Source organism: Leucoraja erinacea, chromosome 2, assembly GCF_028641065.1.
Source record: "Leucoraja erinacea ecotype New England chromosome 2, Leri_hhj_1, whole genome shotgun sequence".
Classification (NCBI taxonomy): domain Eukaryota; kingdom Metazoa; phylum Chordata; class Chondrichthyes; order Rajiformes; family Rajidae; genus Leucoraja; species Leucoraja erinaceus.
This window is the reverse complement of record NC_073378.1, coordinates 89,674,755-89,697,042: the sequence shown is the minus strand read 5'-3', so window position 1 is coordinate 89,697,042 and position 22,288 is coordinate 89,674,755. Positions and strand designations below refer to the sequence as shown.

Here is a 22,288-nt window from a genome sequence, read left to right as displayed (position 1 = left end):
GAATCACAACCAAGTCTAATCTTATCCTAATGCGATTTCTTCATCTGTTTTTCCAGCACAGATATAGAAAGAAATGAGAAAAAAATGACCTCTTTTTGCTTTGCTTCCCCAGGCAAGGATGAAGCAAATTCTAATATAATTGAAGCAAAATACTGCAGAATTCTTGGCTGCTAGCACAAAACAAGCAGTGTTGTGGCATTTATACGCCAAGGCTGAGGAAGGCACAACATGTGTATACCACTGTGTGGCATATCCACAAAGCATAGACACTTATAGAATAATACAGCATGGACCTTATAGCCCACCGAGTTTGTGCTGACCATCAACACCTGTTGACACTAATCCAACAAACCCTAATTCCCATAAATTCCCCCAAATTCTACCTCCTAAAGGGGCAATGTACAGTGGCCAGCAATATACCCACATGTATATCCTTTGGACGTGGGAGAAAACCGAAGGAAACCTACATGGTCAAAGGCCAAGTGTACAAATGTCACACAGTTAACACTGAAGGTCAGGATTGAACCTGAATCGCTAGAGCAATATTGTAATAGCTCTCCTAAATAATCATTTTTAGGGTCAAGTTTCTAATAATAATTTAATGGTAATATTTTTCAAATATTATAGCTAATAAGCTGCACTTACAGCCACTTTATAGAAAAAAAATTCTGCGTGATTCAAGATAAATATTAACAATTAAAATGAAATCATATTATGAGCTCATTAATTATATGACTTTCTTCTGTGATGAGTTTATCTGAAACGGTTGCCTAGGTTAGAATCTGCAGCAAGGCATGTGCACCCATCACACTCATACTTGCTCACTCTGATTTTGGGTCACAATTCTCATTTCTGCTGGTTCTCCTCTAATTTTTCCCCATATTTTTCCCCATTTTGCCGGTTCTGTTTCCCAAAGTTCAGGTACCCGTCTGCACCAAACATTGCTTCTTCCCATGACTTATTTTTCTACAAAGCAATATGCAACCAAGACAAAATGATTCTCACAAATCTAGGGATGCTCTCATAGCGTCCTTATAATATTGGACACACCACAAAAAATACTATAATGGGCACCTGATAGACGATTTATTTTTAATTCTAGCTTTCAGCCCATCTCGTTCTATCACATCATTTCCTCTATTTGATATTATTTAAGTCAGTGCCCACCTTGTGCGCCATCCAGGTTTCAAATCCCCACTACACCATCAGAACTCTGGAGAACCATTTCATACTACAGTGTTTGGTATTGGCAAATCAGTACTTTTTGATTTACTTTGCTTTCATTAAAAAAAAATTATCCAGCAATGTGGCATGGCACTATGATTTATCAGTATTATTTTAAAAAAACACAAAGATTGGTACAAATATGTATGAGCTAGAAATTACCTCAATGGATAAGAAATGCTGTTAAATCTTTGCACTGTGAAGTCTTATTTTCTGTCAGATTAAATAATATATACAGTATTGATAATGCCATTTATTTAGAAACGTACGTCTTTTTTTAAATAAATTATAGTATACAGCACTAAGCTCCTGACAAATGTAGTTATATCTTTCTTGCTATAATAAAGTGTGGTGTGATTGTACTATATTAAAACTAGACACCTTTGCATTTTCAACATTGAGCAAAAAATTATAAATGACATTTTGATTGGCTAACCTGTTACAGAATGGCAAGTAATTTTACAGCACACCATTGCAGAATCCTAAACACTCTTTGCCAGCTTAAGAGCTTATACTCTAATACTTTTGTTAAATTACACCAAAAGTAATTACTTCATCATTTCGCACTAAATTAGTTTAAAATCACAAGCATGAACTTGGGTGTCAGGCATCTGATAAATCCTTACGCACAGCAAAACATTCAACAGCCACTTCAATTCAGGGTTAATGGTAAACATACAGGGCAAATCAGAAGATTAAAAAATAAATCTAACCATGGACTATACCTTTTTTCGAAGAGAACAATGGTGATTCATCTTGACAAAAAACATCTTTTCTGTCACTAAAATATTCAGCCTGGCCGAAGCGATTCATACTTGAATACATGTTACAATTCTCGTTTTTGAGCTCGTTTCCAGGGAAACTGGAAGGCTGATTCACTATCCAGGTCTGGTCCATGCAAATGTTATTCCCGTAAGGAGCCAGAACATTACAACAGCCATAAACCTGGTTGTCCTCTCTATACTGTACATGCATGTAACATTCATCATTGAATGTTGCTCGTGCCTCATATATATCTTGCATGCAGTAGTTCATTTTACTGATATTTCTGCAAGATTATATGACACTTTATAATTAAACTAAGGGGACCGATTAACTTGTGAAAAATATTGGTATAAAAAATGTGTATCAGTTTTAAGAATATCAAAGTTACACATTACTTGTGCATGCACACCACTGTGTGCCGAAATCCAATTTATATATATAGGTGTTGCCAACACCTTTTGATGAACATGCAATTAAGGAAGCAGATGAATCTTCTTCTTCTTGCGTATGGCGTGCACAGCCTAAAGTTGTAGGACAACTTGTTCTATTTTATCTTATTTGATTGTGCACGCCGGGTTGATTGCATTCGTCGAAACAGGGCGGACCACATGAAGGTTGCAATCTTCCACTCCAGCAGATGAATGTCAACCAAAGATAGACACAAAAAGCTGGAGTAACTCAGCGGGACAGGCAGCATCACGAGAGAGAAGGGTATGGGTGACGTCTCGGGTTGAGACCCTTCTTCAGACAACCAAAGCCAAAACCCTTATTCTGTGATATGGTCCAATTGCTGTGACAGACAAATGCATAGACAGGTAGACTACCATCAGACAGCAAGCTCAAACTGAAACAACACTCTCCAATCCACTTTGTCAAACACAATATTTTCTTACAGCTACTCAAATCCCTCAAACCAAACTATCAAAGTGTTTATGAGAAAAACATTGATTCAACATCTTTGTTAATTTTGTGATGTTAATGAAGTAGAAGCAATTAATTCAGTACAACATTCTACTGAAAGCCACATTGTTAAATAAACCAGTTTGTGTTTAGAACTCTAAACCATCACTCTAATCATTATTATTAAGTGGATTATTTAAAAATATATATAAGATGTACTGCAATCAAACACAGTAACTAATTGTTTTAAGACTGTGATAGAAGTCTCACAGTTTGCTCCACTAAACTGTTAATCAAATACAGGCTAAAACAATTCATTTATTTTTAATTAAAAAAATAACGGATAAGCAGATATAACGGCTGCGAATAAAATGTTTCATCAGTTGCATGGCCCTCAAATTGAGCCGTAGAAATCTGGAGATGAATCTATGTTGTTAATGTGGGACTGTAGTATGTAGGAAATTCAGTTTGGGCAGCAGGAACTTTGTACTTGGTTCCATTAAAACAATTCAAAGGTTGGGAACTACAGTAAAGTTGAAACACTCTACAGGTAAATAATACAAAAGGTGCAAGGCTCAACATAAAGTTATATTGATACGTACAATTGTCAGATTCAGATTCAGATTCAGATTCAATTTTAATTGTCATTGTCAGTGTACAGTACAGAGACAACGAAATGCATTTAGCATCTCCCTGGAAGAGCGACATAGCAAACGATTTGAATAAATAATAATAAGTGTCCGGGGGGGGGGGGGGGGGGATTGGCAGTCACCGAGGTACGTTGTTGAGTAGAGTGACAGCCGCCGGAAAGAATTTTATACAGATCTTATGCAAAGATTTTGAAAAAAATATAATCATTATGTAACAAGAGTCAGGCAATAAGACTATAAAGTGATCAAATCTGACATCTGTTGGTTTTGAGGTAGTCAAAGGTAAAGAGTGTGAATCTGTGGGAATCAGGCGAGGTGAAATCCTAAACAATGCTTTAATCTTTCCTATGGGTGACAATTCTACCTCAAGTTCAGCTGAACATTTATTTGCTAGATAAATTCTACAGAAATAAAGTTTCATTCATTATATCAATGTTTCTTTTGATTAATACCAGCAAAAACATTGCTACTGATAGGCTATCAACTAGATAGCTGGAATACGGTCAACCTACTAAGAATTTATAACGCCTTAATAACAAGAGGAATCGAATATAGGAGCAAAGAGGTCCTTCTGCAGTTGTACAGAGCCCTAGTGAGACCACACCTGGAGTATTGTGTGCAGTTCTGGTCCCCTAATTTGAGGAAGGATATTCTTGCTATTGAGGGATTGCAGCGTAGGTTTACAAGGTTAATTCCCGGGATGGCTGGGCTTGTACACTCTGGAGTTCAGAAGGATGAGAGGGGATATCATTGAAACATATAAGATTGTTAAGGGCTTGGACACGCTAGAGGCAGGAAACATGTTCCCGATGTTGGGGGAGTCCAGAACCAGGGGCCCCAGTTTAAGAATAAGGATTAAGCCATTTAGAACGGAGACGAGGAAACACTTTTTCTCACAGAGAGTGGTGAGTCTGTGGAATTCTCTGCCTCAGAGGGTGGTGGAGGCAGGTTCTCTGGATGCTTTCAAGAGAGAGCTAGATAGGGCTCTTAAAAATAGCAGAGTCAGGGGATATGGGGAGAAGGAAGGAACGGGGTACTGATTGGGGATGATCAGCCATGATCACATTGAATGGCGGTGCTGGCTCGAAGGGCCAAATGGCCTACTCTTGGACCTATTGTCTATTGTCTATTAATTTGTAATTTGTTAATCTAAAAACAATGTATATTGAGTACCAAAGAAGAAACTAATGAGAAATCTCCATAATTAAATACGAACCTAGATTTTGATACCAACATTCCAACTATATAAAGTTTCTGCTTCAATTTGTCAGTAACCTCTTACTATCGACAAATTACCTTTCTCCTCACCACCTTTAATGAGCTGTTTTGATAAGGACAAGTGGATTTCAATGCTTCTGCTTTCAAAAACCCATACAAGAGTTATGGATGACGTAAATTGCCTAACATCTTTTCTGCAGTCAGATTGGTCCGCTTCTTCCCAGGAATACCGTTCTCCAGTTTGAAAATTTGTTTGGATGACGCTTAGCTGGTAACGTTTCAGATGCAGCAAAGTAGAAACAGCATTTGGAGTTGTTGCAATGGAAGTACGCTTGAATGAGATGAAGAAAACCGTATTAGACTCTGGCATCGTTCCCCGTAGAAAACCATTTTTGGTTTTGCTGCTGAGATTTTCTTACATATTACAATTGTATGTGCTTCTCCTTGTTAAGCTGGATTTTTTAGCGAGTTGAACAGTTATATTCTATTTCTGGTGAAGAAATCATTACGGGCTTCATGTCTGCTCCTGCACTTCCCTGCACCTTCTAGAGTTCCTCCAAACAATGAGATTCAGAACCACAACTTTGTTGAATGTATTATGCAGCCTAAATGATCATTTGAGGACCTTGGCGTTCAAAGCCGGCCATGCACAAATTTCAGAGACTGAGGATACAAAAGAAATGGACTCAATCTCAACTGACAATGTCTTTATCGCAGGCTGTCCTTAGACACAACCAGCTCTCCCACTGTGACATCTCCTGGAATTTCTCAGTAACCTCTGCATTCTCTCCAATGCTTTAAATGTAATGAACCTCCATTGTATTTATTTATTTAAAGATACAGCCTGGATAGGACCCAATGGCATACTGTCAACACCAATCATTAATCACCCATTTACACTAGTTCTATGTTACTCCACTTTCGCACCCACTGGGGGCAATTTTCAAAGGCCCATTAACCTACAAACCTGCACATCATCGTAACGACAAAATAGTTGAGGTTTAAACATTAAACTTTAAGAAAACACGTTTAAAGTGGCGAGTCATAAATAATTATGTGTTTGAAGATAATATATTGTAAAAATTCTGTCACAAATGCCAAGATTAAGTGTATTTCCAGCATAAAATAAACTTAATCAGAAGATAGATCTAAATTGATTTGGTAAATCGTGGCTAGATTTAAAAAAAAAATGAAAATTGAAAAATGCTATAAAGACTGAGGGAAAGATGTCATTCAATTTATGTTCATGTTATAAAGATGTAAATGTACATAACAATTAGGGAAACAAAATCCCTAAGATTCTAAAAAATATTCCAAAGGCCAAATGTTTTTATCCTTCTCTCCATAAATCAAATACAAGTTTAAAATCCACTAGTTGATCTCTCTTTTCCTGGACTGCACACGGAGAACTCAAATAATCATTTACTAGTAATGCACAAAGACAAATCAGTTTCAAGTTAAAATGCCTTCACTGCATAAAATAAAGGACTAAAGGTTATGGGGACAATGCAGCGGAAGGCCAAGTCCCAGTAGCCCTCTGCAAGTAGAAACAACAATATAACCTTGATTCAATGTGGAAATGGGGTCAAGGAAAGAGCGTTCATGTCGCGGCCCTGTTTCCACCAATCTTTCCACAAGAAGCACAAGACGCCATTGTCTGCAAATGGCGAGAAGTGTGCTCAGTTCTGGCTGAACAATTTCTAATCTTGTGATGAGGACTCGATAAGAAGAATGTGGAACTGGGCTTCATGGTAGTAGATGACATTTAATTTCAAGAAATGTTGATAGTCAAGTCAGTTTTCATAATGATGATTATGGAAATTCATTAATGTGACCTGTCCCATTTTAAGCTGTCACATCCTCCTTTTGATTTCATGCACCAAAATCACCCATGAGGTCAGTGTTTCCAATGTGCCCTTTCCACATCCTACAACTGAGAGGCGGTTGGTCTATTCACCCATTCTCCTCATCCATCCTTTACACAGGAGCTGAAGGGAAAGTTTCAAATCGATATGTAGCTGTGGGCCTCTGGCTGAAGGCTTCATTGATGCATCCTCAGGCTTTGTGGGTTTAGTTGCCGACAGTCTTAAAGGATCAAATTTCCAGACTAGAACCTTGAATGTATCCCAATGGGTACGCAAATAGGTTGCTGTAAAAATGCAGCAGAAAATAATTTTGCTTGTGATCCAATTTCCAAGACGGTGATTTTGGCAAATATCCATGCCTTATTTCCCATACATAAGATTAATCTTCTAGGTAATACCATCCATGACCTTGCCTTATGATTTCATGTTATCCGATTACTCCTTATAGATGGGAACGTAGCTTGAAATTTAGAGATCCGAGACACCTTCACAATACTTATTATTAGAAGCACTGACACAGCTTCTGGCAAAGCCTTATTCTTGAAAAATCTAATTGCTTTTGGTCAAATTAAAACTTTTGTCTCATTGCAGATTATTTGTAAATAGATTCCAGAAACTGCATGAATCATCAGTAATTGAGATTAAATCTTGATATTTTAAGACTTCCCTATATGCAAACGCCTGTACATTTTTAATTATTTTCATTACAGGTATTAAAGAAGCCTATGCATATGAATGCTTTGTAACTCTGCTATCATCACATTTTGTTGAAAAAATAACTCTCTACCATGTAACTTCAGCTCTATATCCACCATATCTTCATACATCTATGTCTTTATCTCAGAAAAATATGTAGACCAGCATTAAAGTCTCTGGAGACAATGACTTACTTTAACCTAATCATTTTAAAACGATTTGTCTTAGATTACAATGGATTTTTATTAAATGCTGGTTTGAACATTCATTTGAATTTTCACCTCCCAATCCAAATCATGATGTAACTGTACATTGTCACTAAGTGTTTATTATTTCAATAGCTGGACATCTATCCAGCAAATAATTTCAATTCTCTAAGTAAACATGGTTGATCTTGTTCATAATGACATTAACAAACAAAACCAAATCCAATTTTACTTTTAACCCCAAGGAAGTTATATACGACAATAAAACACCATTGGCTTTATTTTTAATCTCAATTGAGATTTTTACATTTTGTATGAATTCTATTCTTTTAATCGATTGCCCCTGCATTTTATAGAAATATTATAATATAAAAATTCAGAAAAAATAAAATGGATCTAATGTACGTTTGCTTGAGTCCGTGATGCATTTTATTCAATATCACTAACATTGACTAACACTAACATCACTACTTTCTTGATTACAACCTATTTATGAAATCTGGTGAATAATTTGCACATTGATGAGGCAGAGCAAATACACAGACTCCATCACCTTAATGAATATAATTTTGATTTGTTTTTGCTGTAAAAATATTACTAAAGCATGTCTTTCTTCGAGTACATAGTAGGTGTGATGTTTCTCAATTTTTCAACAAATAAATAAATCAGTAAGGAAACCTGTGGTTATGTATTACAAATGTCTTATGCTGACAGCTGTCCTTTATGTTCCGACCTTCGCCCTAGTTGAATATCCTTAATTGTTTCTTTATGTCAGCAGCAGCTCCTTTATTGGCTTTGGTAGGGATTTCAGCTAACAAACCAGTTGTCAGCAATCAGATCAAATTTGTTCTTTTGTGCAGGAGAATGCAGAGGAACAATCACCTTTATTTTATGTACTGTGATAGATCAGATCCTAGAGCAGTTTGTGTACTTTTTAATATAGCTGTCAGGTGTACTGGAGCTGATAACTCCCTAATTCTACTTCTCATTAAGGAAAATGTATTATCCTATAATACCCAAATGAATAAATTTCTGACCATACATGCATAAAAATAGTTTAGAATATTAGTGATCTTAAATTAATTACGTCACAGTCTGAAGTAGGGGTACATTTGACCCAATTGTTTTAATTCTCTAGCAATGGAAAATAATTATCCTGATCTTACGGAGTTTACTGTAGGGTTTGTAAATCACCTTTTAATGTTTTATCATAAATAATCGGTGTTTTGGGAATATGTGCTTCACAGGAATTTAAATGCCCTTGAAAAGGTGGTGGCGAGCTTTGAACTAATGCTGACCCTCTGACGGAAATCTGTTGGATAGGAAGTTCCAAGATAGACACTCAGCAATGACGAAGGACCAGTGATCTACTCCCACGTCAGACAGGTGTACATGTTTTAGGTGATTCAACAAATGATGGTGTTCCCATGCATTGCTTCCCGTGTCCTTCTTGGTGATGATGATCACAGTTTGGGGCATGCTGTTCTAATAACTCGGGCAAATAACTACAAAGTATTTTTTGATGATATATATTGCAGCTACTATGCACCGGTGGTAGAGCGAATTAATTTTTTTCATTCACTCTGCCACCAGTGCATAGTGGCTCCAGTGGCGGTTCGGCAGCGCTTGCTGCGCCAGGGACCCGGGTTCGATCCTGGCTGCAGATGAGGTGCAGGTTTGTGTGCGTGCAACAGCCGAGAATGTCTCTCCGCCGGTCCAGTCTCTCCCCTGTCTCCCTCTCTCTCGCTGTTACACCCTGCTCTCCCACTACCTGGCAACACGTTCCTCAGATTAAATATATTTTTACACGTAAATTATGAATAAAGATAAGAATTTATACACAGTTTATACAGCCAGCGTTTCATTCGCTTTTTCTTTATGGCGAATGACTTTTGACAAATCCCATGATTCCTTGCGTTTTTCAGAATACCGAACTCGCTTATTGGGCATTCCTTTGTAATATTGGTCTTACTAGTTTCAGCATAACCTATTCTATCAATCTACACTAGGTATTCACAACTCTTAGCATTTAGTATCATGGGTGCAATGCTCGCATCCTTCATAGAACATACGAAACACAAGCAGCACTTTCCAGCTATGAGGAATGTTAGACTTTAATGAACGGATGCTGCAAAGATAGGAGGGTTCAAATGGGTGGTGAAGAGCAGTGCCCGTAGGAGGTGTTCTTTGTGGAAGGGGCTACTGAATTGTATTTGCTGGAGATTAAAATATTCCCCAGGCATGCAATTAGAAAGTTAGAAGAACAATTAGGAGATGAAAAAGGCCACTTCTTCTTATCGAGTCTACACAAAAGATTAGAAGTTGTTCAGCCAGAGCTGAACACACTTCTCGGCATCTGCACAATGGTGTCTGTCTTGCGCTTCTTGTGCGTGGTGGTGGAAAGATTGGTGAAGACAGGGCCGCGACGTGAACGCTCTTTCCTTGACCCCATTTGAGTCTTGACACCATAAGGTCATGACTGATGTAAATGTAGCATCAGTCGACCTGTGGCAATCTTCTCTGCTTGTTTATCAATCTCTGCCTCAAAAATAATCAAGTATTCTGGTTTAATCCCCCCCCCCCCCCCCCCCCCCCCCACCTCACCCTTTGAGGCAGGGAGATCAAAATGCTCATGACCCCAGAGGAAGAAAATCACCTCATCCCTGTCTTAACCGGGTACCCACTTATTTTTAAAAGTAATCTATAGCTTCCACAATGGAAAACTCTCCATATCCATCCTATCAAGATCCCTCAACATCCCGAATGATTCAAACTGAAATTGAAATGCCTTTATTTGTCACTGTAAACACTGCATACAACAAAATTGTTGTTGCCACTCCATTGGTGCATAATATACAAACATAAAAACACAATTTAAAAACAATGTTAAAAACTAGGTATTAAAATAAGTAAGTAATCAGTACTGTACATGGTGGGTAGCAGCATGGATGAGTGCAGCATGAATAATACTCAGTGTTTTTTTAATGTTGAGTGTGAAGATTGCTTTGGGGAAGAAACTGTCGCTGAGACTGGAGGTGTGTGTTTTGGCTGACCCGTAATGCCTGCCAGAGGGCAACAGTTCAAAAAGGTGCTGACCGGGGTGTGTGGAGTCTTTGATGATTTTAGTGGCTCTGCTGAGGTACCGTGAGGTGGCAATATCTTCCAGAGATGGCAGTGGGCAGCCGGTGATTCTCTCTGCTGTTTTTATCACTCTGGAGCGCTTTCATATCTGCAGCTGAGCAGCCAGCATACCACACTGACATGCAATATGTCAGTAGACTCTCAATGGTCGCCCGGTAGAAGGTCACCAGCAGCTTCTTCTTGGTGTTGTGCCTCCTGAGCAGTCTCAGGAAGTGGAGTCTCTGTTGTGCTCTCTTGACGGTTGCAGTGGTGTTGGCCGACCAGGAGAGGTCCTCGGACATGAGGGCTCCTAGGAATTTGAAAGTCTGCACCCTTTCCACACATGCCCCATTGATGCAGAGCGGGGCCGGGTCCGCGTCCCGTTTCCTCCTGAAGTCCAGTATTAGCTCCTTTGTCTTGGTTGTGTTCAGTGTCAGGTTATTTACTGAACACCACTCTGACAGTCGCTGTATTTCGTCCCTGTATGCTGACTCGTCCCACCTTGAGATGAGCCCGACGGCAGTTGTGTCGTCGGCAAATTTAATAATGGTGTTAGACAAGTGGGCTAATCTGCAGCTGAGCAGCCAGCATACCACATTGACATGCAATATGTCAGTAGACTCTCAATGGTCGCCTGGTAGAAAGCCAGTAGGTGTGCAGTCATAGGTGTATAAGCAGTAAAGGAGTGGACTCAGCACACAGCCTTGAGGTGCGCCAGTGCTTAGTGTGATGGAGGAGGAGATGTGGGGGCCGGTTTTAACTCTCTGTGGGCGGTTTGTGGGAAAGTCTTTGATCCATGTGCAGATGGGGGAGGAGAGGCCTAGGTCAAGCAGTTTGATGATTAAAATGTCCAGAATGATTGTATTGAATGCTGAGCGATAATCAATGAATAACATCTTCACGAAGCTTTCCCGATGTTCCAAATGGCTCAGTACGGTGTGAGTTGCTATGGCGATGGGTCAAACTGTTATCACTCTTCTACAATCCAGCAGGTATGGTTTCCTCATAAGGCCTTCTTTAGATATTAGTTGAGTAAACCTTATGTCAACCTCTTCCAGATACTAACATCCATTCTTAATTAAGGAGATCGATAATGTTCACAGAAACAGTTATTCTTACCCAACTATATAACTGATGCGTAACTCCACAACTTTTGTAGACAATTTTGCAACTAAAAATTATTGAATGTTATTAATTTTCCTAACTTGCTGCAGCTTCATAGTATAGAAGATAGAAACAAGGAGCTGCAGATGCTGGTTTATACCAAAGAAAGACAAAGCGCTGGGGTAACGCAGTGGGTCACACAGCATCTCTAGAGGTGATGTTTTGGGTTGGGAAACTTCTTTAGACTGAATTCTTTGAAGAAGGATCCTGACTTGAGATGTTACCCAATTTTCCCTGGAGCTGCTGCCTGACCCGCTGAGTTACTCCAGCTCTGTGTGCCCAGCTTCATAGTAGCCAGTTTCAATTGTGTACTAGGATACCATATCTCTCTAGGGATAGACAGAGGTCATCGCCAGAAAGCTGGTCCCAACGGACTGATGTAGGGTTCAAGAAATTTAATGTCATCAAACGATGGTCATGATCAGTGTTCCACATGTTATCACAACCAGCTCGGACAGTAGTCATTTCTGTGCTGTGTTTTTACACTTGAGCGACCAGTGGTTCCAAAGGGAAGCTCTGGCATTTATTCATTGCCGGACATACATAACTAGAGCCAGGATGTTTAGACGCTAAAAAACTCTGAAATAGGCAGGCAAAAAGGCATAATAGAATTACAAAAAAGGCACGATAAAGGCATTTATTGACAAAAAAGGCATAACAAGGCATATATTTCCACCACCAAAATATGGTTAAAAATTATAATATAAAGGTAATCTACATTAAATGACCAAAGTTACCTGGTTACAGATAAATACTAGCATTTCTTAAAAATTATCTGGTGTTCAACTATGCCGTCTATCAGAGAATATGCTTCAGTTGTGAAAAACGTCTTTCTACTTCAGCTGAGGTCACTGGTGCAAACCTGAAACAAGCTACCAACTCTATATTCATGTCGATATCTTGTGCATTACAACAACCTTTTATGAACTTTAGCTATGTTTTGTATTTCTTCAAGATCTTTGTTAGCTAAAATCACCCTGTCACATTTCCCTTGTATATCTTTGGCATTTGGCATCTCTTGACATTGGAAACTAGGCAAGCGACATTTGGAAACAAGCTACGTATGTGCTTGACAATTCTATGAAGTCCTTGAGCTAAGCATGTCAAATGCAACATTTTGGGGAATAAAACTTTAAGAGCACGAGCAGCTTTTTTCATGTACGGAGCTGCATCAGTTCCAAACAGAAGAACATTCTCATGTTTTATACTTCTGGCCAAAGTACAGCAAGTGAAGATGTAAATAGTTGAGCTGTTTGATTTCTCCAATACTTCCGATGTCAACAAATACTCCCTTGATGGTTAACCTGCCTCCAGTGTACCGATGACCACATTGGCAGTATATCTCCTCACAGCATCGGTTGTCTCGTCTATTGAGATCCATATTTTGTTGCATGCAACTTCATCTCTAATTTTCTGCACAACAATGTTGAAGTTGCTGTCAACATAATTTTTCCGTAATGATGACTCGCTTGGTATATGTTCCTCTGTGTATTTCTCTAAAAAAACCCAAGAGAGATTTGTTTTCCAATTTCCACAGTGGAATTCCAGCATCAATGAGTGCCTTGCACCGATCACTCAAAAACTCAGATTTGCGACTGGACCCAGCAGTAAATGTAATGAGGAGACAAGCTTGGGTATTTCGCTTGTGTAGTCTACACCCCAGTAGTATCAACATCGACTTCTCTAATTTTAGATAGCCCTTGTCTTCTCCCTCCTCCCCCTTCCCAGCTCTCCTTCTAGTCCAACTGTCTCCTCCTCTTCCTTCCCCCCCCATCCCCCCCCACATCAGTCTGAAGAAGGGTCTCGACCCGAAATGTCGCCTATTCCTTCTCTCCATAGATGCTGCCTCACCCACTGAGTTTGTCCGGCATTTTTTGTCTGCCTACGATTTTTCCAGCATCTGCAGTTCTTTCTTTAATAGATCTTGGAGAAAGCTGAACCAACGGGCAGCGGCACGAACGAATGAACGACCGACGATGGCGCCCCCGGGTTGTGCCCCGGTGGTGGAAATTTTCTTGTAAGTTACACTATGTTAACAAGTTAATAATAACATTAATATTAACGTGTTAACATAGAAAACGTCATTGTAATCACAGTACAATTGGAGAAAATAGCACAACCTTTTAGCAAAACGGCACAAAAAGGCCGATTTATGCACTCGATCGTGAAAAAGGCATTATTTTGGTGAAATCATCAAAAAGGCATGAAAAGGCACATGGCTTTTATGGCATAATCCTGACTATACATAACTGTATAGGTCTGGACTTAATGATTGATTGACGCTACTGGTTCTGTCACTGAACCTCATGCTGGGGAAACTGCCACACAGCTCTAATGGCAGGTCAGATCCCTTCACTGAACAAAATGCATAGTGATGAACAATTGTTTTCTTAGATCCAAAGAAGCATGCAACAGTCTCCCCAGGAGTTGGTATTTGGAGCACTGCACTTTTGGACATGGATTTAACTGTATTTGGCATAATGTCATGGCTGGCAGATCATATTTAACCTGGAAATGGTGTGATCAATAAGGTGTAATAATCCAGCACAGAGTGACTGATAAATGGGCAGCCACTTGATACTTGAAACATAACACAGAAGCGTGCAATGATGCATTTGAGTAGAAAGAGTGTGGAAAACTAAGTGGTACGTGGGAGATAGTGTCTGACGGATTTAATTGAGTTTTTTGAAGAAGTAACTAAGCAGGTGGACAAGGGCAAGGCTGAAGTCACTGGAGATGATGTATGCGGACTTCGATAGTGCCTTTGATAAGGTTCCATATGTTAGGCCGCTCTGGAAGGTTAAATGGTATGGCATCTAGGGAGAGCTAGCTGCCTTCATGGAAGGAAATGGCTTCATGGAAGGAAGCTGGTTGTGGGTGCTGGTGGAAGGTTGATTTTCAGCCTGAGGCCTGTGACTAGTGGTGTGCCTCAGGGATTGGTGCTGGGCCCATTGCTGTTAGTGGTTTATATTAACGATTTAGATGAGAATGGGCAAGGCATGATTAGTAAATTTGCAGATTACATCACATAGTATCGTAGACAGTGAAGACGGTTATCAAAATCTACAGGAAGATTTTGATCAGTTGGGCAAGTGGGCTGATGAATGGCAAATGGATTTCACTGCAGATATGTGTGTTGCATTTTGGGAAGTCAAACCGGGGCAGAACCTTCATAGTGTAAGGGAAGACCCTGGGGAGTGCCGTAGAGCAGAGAGGCCTAGGAGTCTAGTTGCACGGTTCCCTGAAAGTGGTGTCACAGGGAGATAGGGTGATAAAGAAGGCTTTTGGTACATTGGCCTTTATTAGTCAGGGTATCGAGTATAGAAGATGAAACTTTAAGAGATATTGCGTGGAATCAGGCCCTTTGGCCCACTGAGTCTGCGCTGACCAGCGGTCACCCCGTACACTAACACTATCCTACATACTAGGAACAATTTGCAATTTAGAGAAGGCAATTAACCTACAACCGTATGTCTTTGGAGTGTGGGAGGAAACTGGAACCCACGCAGTCACAGGGACAAAGTTCCTACAGACTGCACCTGTAGTCAGGATCGAACCCGGATTTCTGGTGTTGTAAGGCAGCAACTCTACCGTTACGCCACTGTGCCGACGCAAAAGACAGTCTGTTAAAGCTGTACAAGCCATCGGTGAGGCCGCATTTGCAATATTCTGTTCAGTTTTGGTCACTGCTATAGGAAGGATGTCATTAAGCTGGAAAGAGTGCAGAGAAGATCTACCACAAAGATGTAGCCATGACTTCAGGGCCAGAGCTATAGGGAGAGATTGCACAAGCTAGGATTTTATTCTTTGGAGTCCAGGAGGCTAAGAGATGGTGAATAAAATCATGAGGGCAATTGATTGGATGAATACAGTCTTTTACCCAGAGTAGGAGAATTAAGCATTAGAGGACATAGGCTTAAGGTGAGAGGGGAAAGATTTAATGGGAACCTGAGGGGCAACTTTTTCACTCAGAGAGTGGTGGGAAGGTGGTAGTTGGGGTGTGTGCAATAACACCATAAAACATTTTTTTAAATAAATACATGGATATGAAAGGTTTTCGAGAAATATGGACCAAATGAGGGCAAATTGATGAGCTTAGATGAGGCATCTTGATCAGCATGGACGAGTTGGGTCAACAGGCCTGTTTCTGTGCTGTACGACTATGACTTCAGAGTATCTGTTGGCAGCATGCGCAAAGCTATGGGAAGACGATGGGAGAAGATCAAAGTCCTTTAATGCAGCTTATATTATATGGCTATTGGGTTCTTTGAAAGAGGAATGGATTATAAATGCAAGGAGTTAACTAATCTGTTATGAAAGACAGATTTAGTCTCAATTAGATTATGCTGTTTAAGTCTGGATGTCAGTTTATAAAAAAGAAGACAAAGCTCTGAACTGGGTGCAGTGTAATTTCAGTTCTGTGGAGGCACTGGGGAAGCTGTGTTTGTTCTTATTGTAGTATTTTTGAATTTGACAACCATAGGGTACAAAGAGCAAATAAATGACAATTGTATGTACGGTAAAGGTTTCTGATCTGAAATGTACTGGTGAAGCTCATGCCAGATCCCAAGGGACTGTTGATGAAATAAACTATGTGATTCAAATGCAGTGGAAGCAGATTCACAGAATTACATGAAAATGGACAGGGCAGAGCAGACCATTTGGTCCAACATATCTCTCCTCTTGTTTGTGCTGCACATGTGCCTCCTCCCGCTATCTTACCCTGTTAAGTATCCTTCCATTGCTATTTCCAACAACTGTGTTTATCTAGTTTCTGTTCAGACTGCTATCAACTATCAAGGTAATATTGTTTTTCTTGTTTGATAAACTGAGAATTGGGACTTTTTTTTTACAACATTCATGGGCTTGTCCCACTTAGGCGATTTTTCAGTCGCCTGAAAAACCGGCGACTGGAATGGCGACTGTCAGAGTAGCACACACACACACACGCACACACGCACACACGCACACACGCACACACGCACACACACACACACACACACGCAACATCGCTGAGCCACATTGTTCTGTGTTTTGAATGCTTACACATATCATAGAGAAACGTGCGTCAACCACTCAGTCCTTGAGACTGTGTCAGGGGCTCTGGGGCAGGGTGGAAATAAACATGTAATGAGCTGTGTGCCATATACCATCGACATAGCTGCTTCAATGGTATTTGTCTCCACTGCTCCATGTGACAATTATCTCACATGCCTACCCCTCTCTGAGTCAGAAATTATGATGACATTTATTGGTGACCTTCTATAGAATTACATGGAATTAGAACACAAATACCTGGCTCTGAAGAATCCAGCCAGCCTCGCCGGTTAGATCCATGCGCAGAGAATCAGCAGTAAAATGCTCTAACCTTAATTGCAACAACAGTCACAAGTACCTGCTTTTAACTCTGAAACACAGAACCTGCTCTCACCAGACAAAGTGACAGATCTGTTTATGACATAACTCTGACGCCCAAAGCTTTTTAATCCTTCAACAAATACTGCGTTCTGTTCAATAATAATAATAGTTGAATATAAATATTTGAAGAAAAGATCACAGCGATATTAGGAAAGAGCAAATTGGATAGCTACTGAAAAAAACCAGACAAGGCATGATGGACCAAATGTTTTGCATCATTCCATGTTTCCCAGTTCAAAGCCAGGGCTGGGAGTCACACTGTGGCCACATTTTAATGTTGCTGCTAAACTGAATTTGAATGTTGTGTACAATTGAATGAAATGTTCAAAGTAACAAGGTGGCAGCAAGTAGAAGCAAACAACATGGGTTAGAGCAGGAGAACAGCCATAATCTTGGCAAACAAGTAAGTGGATTTGGGAAATCAGGCTTTGGAAATGGAGTGAAGAGCAAAGACAGCTGTCATTAAATCTGAATGGACAGCTCTTCAACGCTGTACCAATAAATCATGTAGGTTGCAACCTGTGGTCTGATCCACGCCAACCAGCGATCACCCCGTACACTACCACTATCCCACACACTAGGGACAATTTTACCAAAGCCAATTAACCCACAAACCCGTATGTCACTGGAGGGTGGGAGTAAACTGGAGCACCTGGAGAAAACCCACGCGGTCACAGGGAGAACATACAAACTCTGTGCGGACAGTACCCGTGGTCCAGGTCTCTGGTGCTGTAAGGCAGCAATTCTACCACTGCGCCCTAAGTCGATGAAGAACAGCCTGACATTTGTGCTCTATTTGTGCAATTGGTCCAGTGCAGAGTGGAGGGCCAGCAAAATCGCATTCCCCATTGACCTAATGTGGCGGTAGACAAATTGTAGTGGGTCCAGGTTTGTGTTAAGGTAAGAGTTGATATGCGCCATAACCAACTCCTCAAAGCAGTTCATCAACACAGACAAAAGTGCCATCAGTTGGTAGACATTTGGGGCAGGTCACCTTACTCTTCTTGGGCACCAGTATTATTGATGCCCTTTTAAAGCAGCTGGGAATCTCAGTCCCCAGTAATGAGAGGTTGAAGATCTGTAAAAACTCCAGATAGTTGGTCTGCACAGGTTTTGAAAACGCGCCTAGGTACACCATCATGTCCAGATGCCTTCCGAAGGTTCATCCTCATGAAAGATCTTCTGACGTTGGTCTCGGTGACTGAGATCACAATGCTGTCGGGGGCTATGGGGGCAGGAAACCATTTGTGGAGTACCTCTGTTGCCCATTCTTACTTTGTACCAATCTGCATTTCACCAGGCATTGTCTGTTCTTTTTCCAGCTCATAACGTGATCTGTGTATTTGTCCCGAGAATTAAATTGCCCTTCAGTCCCATTGACAACTGTTCCCAAATTAGCCTCGCTGCACCAAGTGTCACAGGGATTTGTTTCTTTCCGCAATTACCCCCACCCCAATTTAATATTTTCAACTCTAATCGTAAACACTGAAAACATCTTGGAATTGTTGGAGGATTTTTAGGGTTTTTGGAGAAGCTAAAATTGAATTGGTAAGTGGGTGGGAAACCATGCAGGAATACAGAGAATGCTGAGGAAACCAAGAATGCTAAAGAGTCAAGCTGCGTGTCCTAATCTGTGGAGCTTTCGCACTAAGGTGGATAAATTAGTGATTTATAAGATCCCCTCTCATTTGGGATTACAGAGACATGGCTGCAGGATAAATTGATGGAAAATAAATATGGCGGATTTCATTATTTAGCAAAGACAGCAAAAAGAAAAGTGGTGACCGTAAAAAAACTGCAGATGCTGGAAATCTAAAATAAAACCAAAAAATGGTAGAAATACTCATCAGTTTATGCTGCTTCTGTGGGAAGTAAACAGGGGACCTTTTCAGGTCATTGACCTTCCTCTTACGAATATAGATTGTTTCTGTCAAAGGGTCTTTGACCTGAAAAGTTAGCTCCGTTTCTCTTCCTACAGATGCAGACTGACTTGCTCAGCGTTGTCAGCTTTTTCTGATTTTATTTCAGAAAAAGGGGTGGGTAGTTTGTTGGTTATGGAGGAAATTAACACAACAGGGAGGAATAACATTGGCTTGCATTATCTTCGAGGTTCTGGAATCTGCATCCTTGAGCAATGAAGGAAAGTGGCCTTGGAAATAGCAAATGGATTGATAATCATTTTGTAATACTACTACTTAAAGAAACAAGGAGGGAATGAGGAATTAGAACCACTTTGCCTGACATGGGTAGTGGAGAATATGTTCAAGTCCACCATTAAAGAGGTAATAGCAGATCATTTGGAAAACAGATGGGATTGGTCAAAATCAGCATGGATTTACAAAAGAGAGATCACGCTTGACATATTTCCTAGAATCCTTCGATGGAACTAATAGAATTGATGGGAGGGACCAAAGGGTATTTGGTCTTTCAGAAAGCTTTCCACACTGTCCCACAGTGTAGCATGCAAAATGAAATCATAAGGCGTGATCTACCACCATTGATAGTGAGCTGGCTGACTGACAAGAAGCAGAGTGTAGATAAATGGATTCATGGCAGGCAATGACTGGTGGGGTATGGCTGTGTTCAGAGTTTAGATCCCAGCTTTTCACAGTATCTGTTATCAAATTAGACCTAATTACCGATTGAAAGTTAAACATAATATTTCTAGCAAACAACACAAGTTGAGTGGGAGATGTGAGAATGAGCTAGTGGAAGCTCCACAGTGATCTGGACCGGTTGAGTGAGTGGGCAAGTACATGACAGATGTAGCATTATGTGCATAAATGCCAGGTTATCCATTTTTGTAGCAGAAGCAGGAAGGCAGATCATTCTCGAGCAAGTGGTTAGGAAGGCAAATAGCATTTTAGTCTTCATTCAATAAGATCGGAGTTTAGAAGTAAGAAAGTGGTGGTATATTTGGACAGCATGATCATGTGGACCAAAGATCTTAGAACAGAGCAAGATGGTCCACTCCTGCGAAATCCAATGGACTGACGTGTAGTATGCACCGGAGCGTAACTTCCGCCATTTCAGTAAATCCGACCCGACTTCAGTTATGCCTCCCGCAGTGTAATGAGCGTTGCGGGGGAACAGTTTGCGTGTTTTTAAATGTTTTAAATGTTTTTTAAAAATTTCTTTTTAAATGCAGTAAACCTGCATTCATTTCCCCCATCACTGTCAGCACTGCCTTGGTCGCTATTTACTGAAGTAAGTGTGTGTGTGGAAACCTGCATGATTGTTAATCTGACTGGAAGCCAAATCTGACTGGACACACGCTAATGCACACGAAAACGGCACATACGGCACATACAGGCATCAACAGGGAGGAACCGCAGATGCTGGTTTAAACCGAATACAGACATAAAAGGGTGGAATAAATCAGCGGATCAGGCAGCATCTCTGGAGAAAAGGACTAGGTGATATTTTGGGTCGACTTTTTCGATAGCTGCCATGACCCGTTTGATGTCATCCTTCGCCCTGCTCCTGTTCTCGGCCCGCTTCTGCCGGACATGGTGTGTGTGTGTGTGTGTGTGTGTGTGTGTGTGTGTGTGTGTGTGTGTGTGTGTGTGTGTGTGTGTGTGTGTGTGTGTGTGTGTGTGTGTGTGTGTGTGTGTGTGTGTGTGTGTGTGTGTGTGTGTGTGTGTGTGTGTGCGTGTGCGTGTTTGGTGGAGTCTGAGGGGAGAAGCGCCGGCACCAAGATCGTGCGATGCGTGGGCAGACGGACGAAAGCAACGATCATAGAGCGGCATTGGTGACATTTTGGGTCAAGACCCTTCTTCAGACTGACAGTCAAGGGAAAGGGAAACGGGAGATATAGGCATATCTTCCATTCATTTGTCCTTAGTACCGTCTATATCTCTTGTTCCTCTTTCCCCTGACTCAGTCTGAAGAAGGGTGTCGACCCAAAATGTCACCTATTCCGCTCTATGATCTTTGCTTTCGTCCGTCTGTCCGCGCGTTCGCTCGCTCTTTGTGCCTGCGCTTCTCCCCTCAGACTCCGCCAAACAAACAAACACACACACACGTACACACAGCATGTCCGGCAGATCGGTGTGGGCCAAGACCAGGAGCAGGGCGAAGGATGACATCAAACGGGTCATGGCAGCTATCGAAAAAGTACGGAAATTATATGGGGGAAATTTTAAAATTAATTATGAAAATTATATATAATGGCTCCAAACACAGTAACCAGAGCACTTTGGCCGATATTTCCTGACTTAACTTATCTAAACAGCATTTAATGTTTTGTACCCTTCAGCACTTCTTAAAAATCTAAATGAAGATTCATCTGGATTCCCAGAGCATTAAGCTTAATTAATAACCTCTTATGTGGATGGTTGCCAAATGCCTTCTGGAGGTCCAGATGCGGCATGGTTTAAGATTTATTACAGTCTAAATGGGATATCAGTAACTCAAAGATATCATGGAGATTAAATTTATTGAAACTTAATTCAAATTGGTATAAAGTAATACATATGGGAATTAAACATGGGGAACAGAACAATGCTATGAATGGTGCATAAATATCTGAATTTTACTTAACTGAATTGTAATCTCTTCTGAATGTAGAACAAACCAATGGCGGTGACAGACATGACATGCTAAAGTGGAGCAACATTGATGTATGCGTGCTATTACACTAATGCTGTTCCAGTATTAGGTGGGGAATGTTTAGGTGGAGGAATAAGGTAGGGCATGTATTAACTTAATCATGTGAATGGTACTCAGATATGTACATAGTTCAGATTAGTTTATTGTCACGTGTACCCTGGTACAGTGAAAAGATTTTGTTGCATGCTAACCAGTGGAAAGACAATACATGATTCAATCGAGCTCTCCACAGTCCAGATACATTATAAAGGGATTAACGAAAATGAAGTTTAGTGCAAGATAAAGCCAGTAAAGTCCGATCAAAGATAGTCCGAGGATCTCCAATGAGGTAGATAATAGCTCAAAGCTGCTCTCTAGTTGTTGGTAGGATGATTCAGTTGCCTAACAACAGCTGGGAAGAAACTGTCCCTGAATCTGGAGGTGTGCGTTCTCACACTTCTATATCGTTTGC

At 40.6% G+C, this 22,288-nt stretch overlaps 1 protein-coding gene across 11 annotated transcripts in view; it reads right to left on the bottom strand.

Annotated features, from left to right (window-relative positions):
• The window catches only part of thrb (thyroid hormone receptor beta), a 191,208-nt gene that overhangs the window by 31,201 nt on the left and 137,719 nt on the right, over positions 1-22,288 (bottom strand). The window lies entirely within an intron of this gene.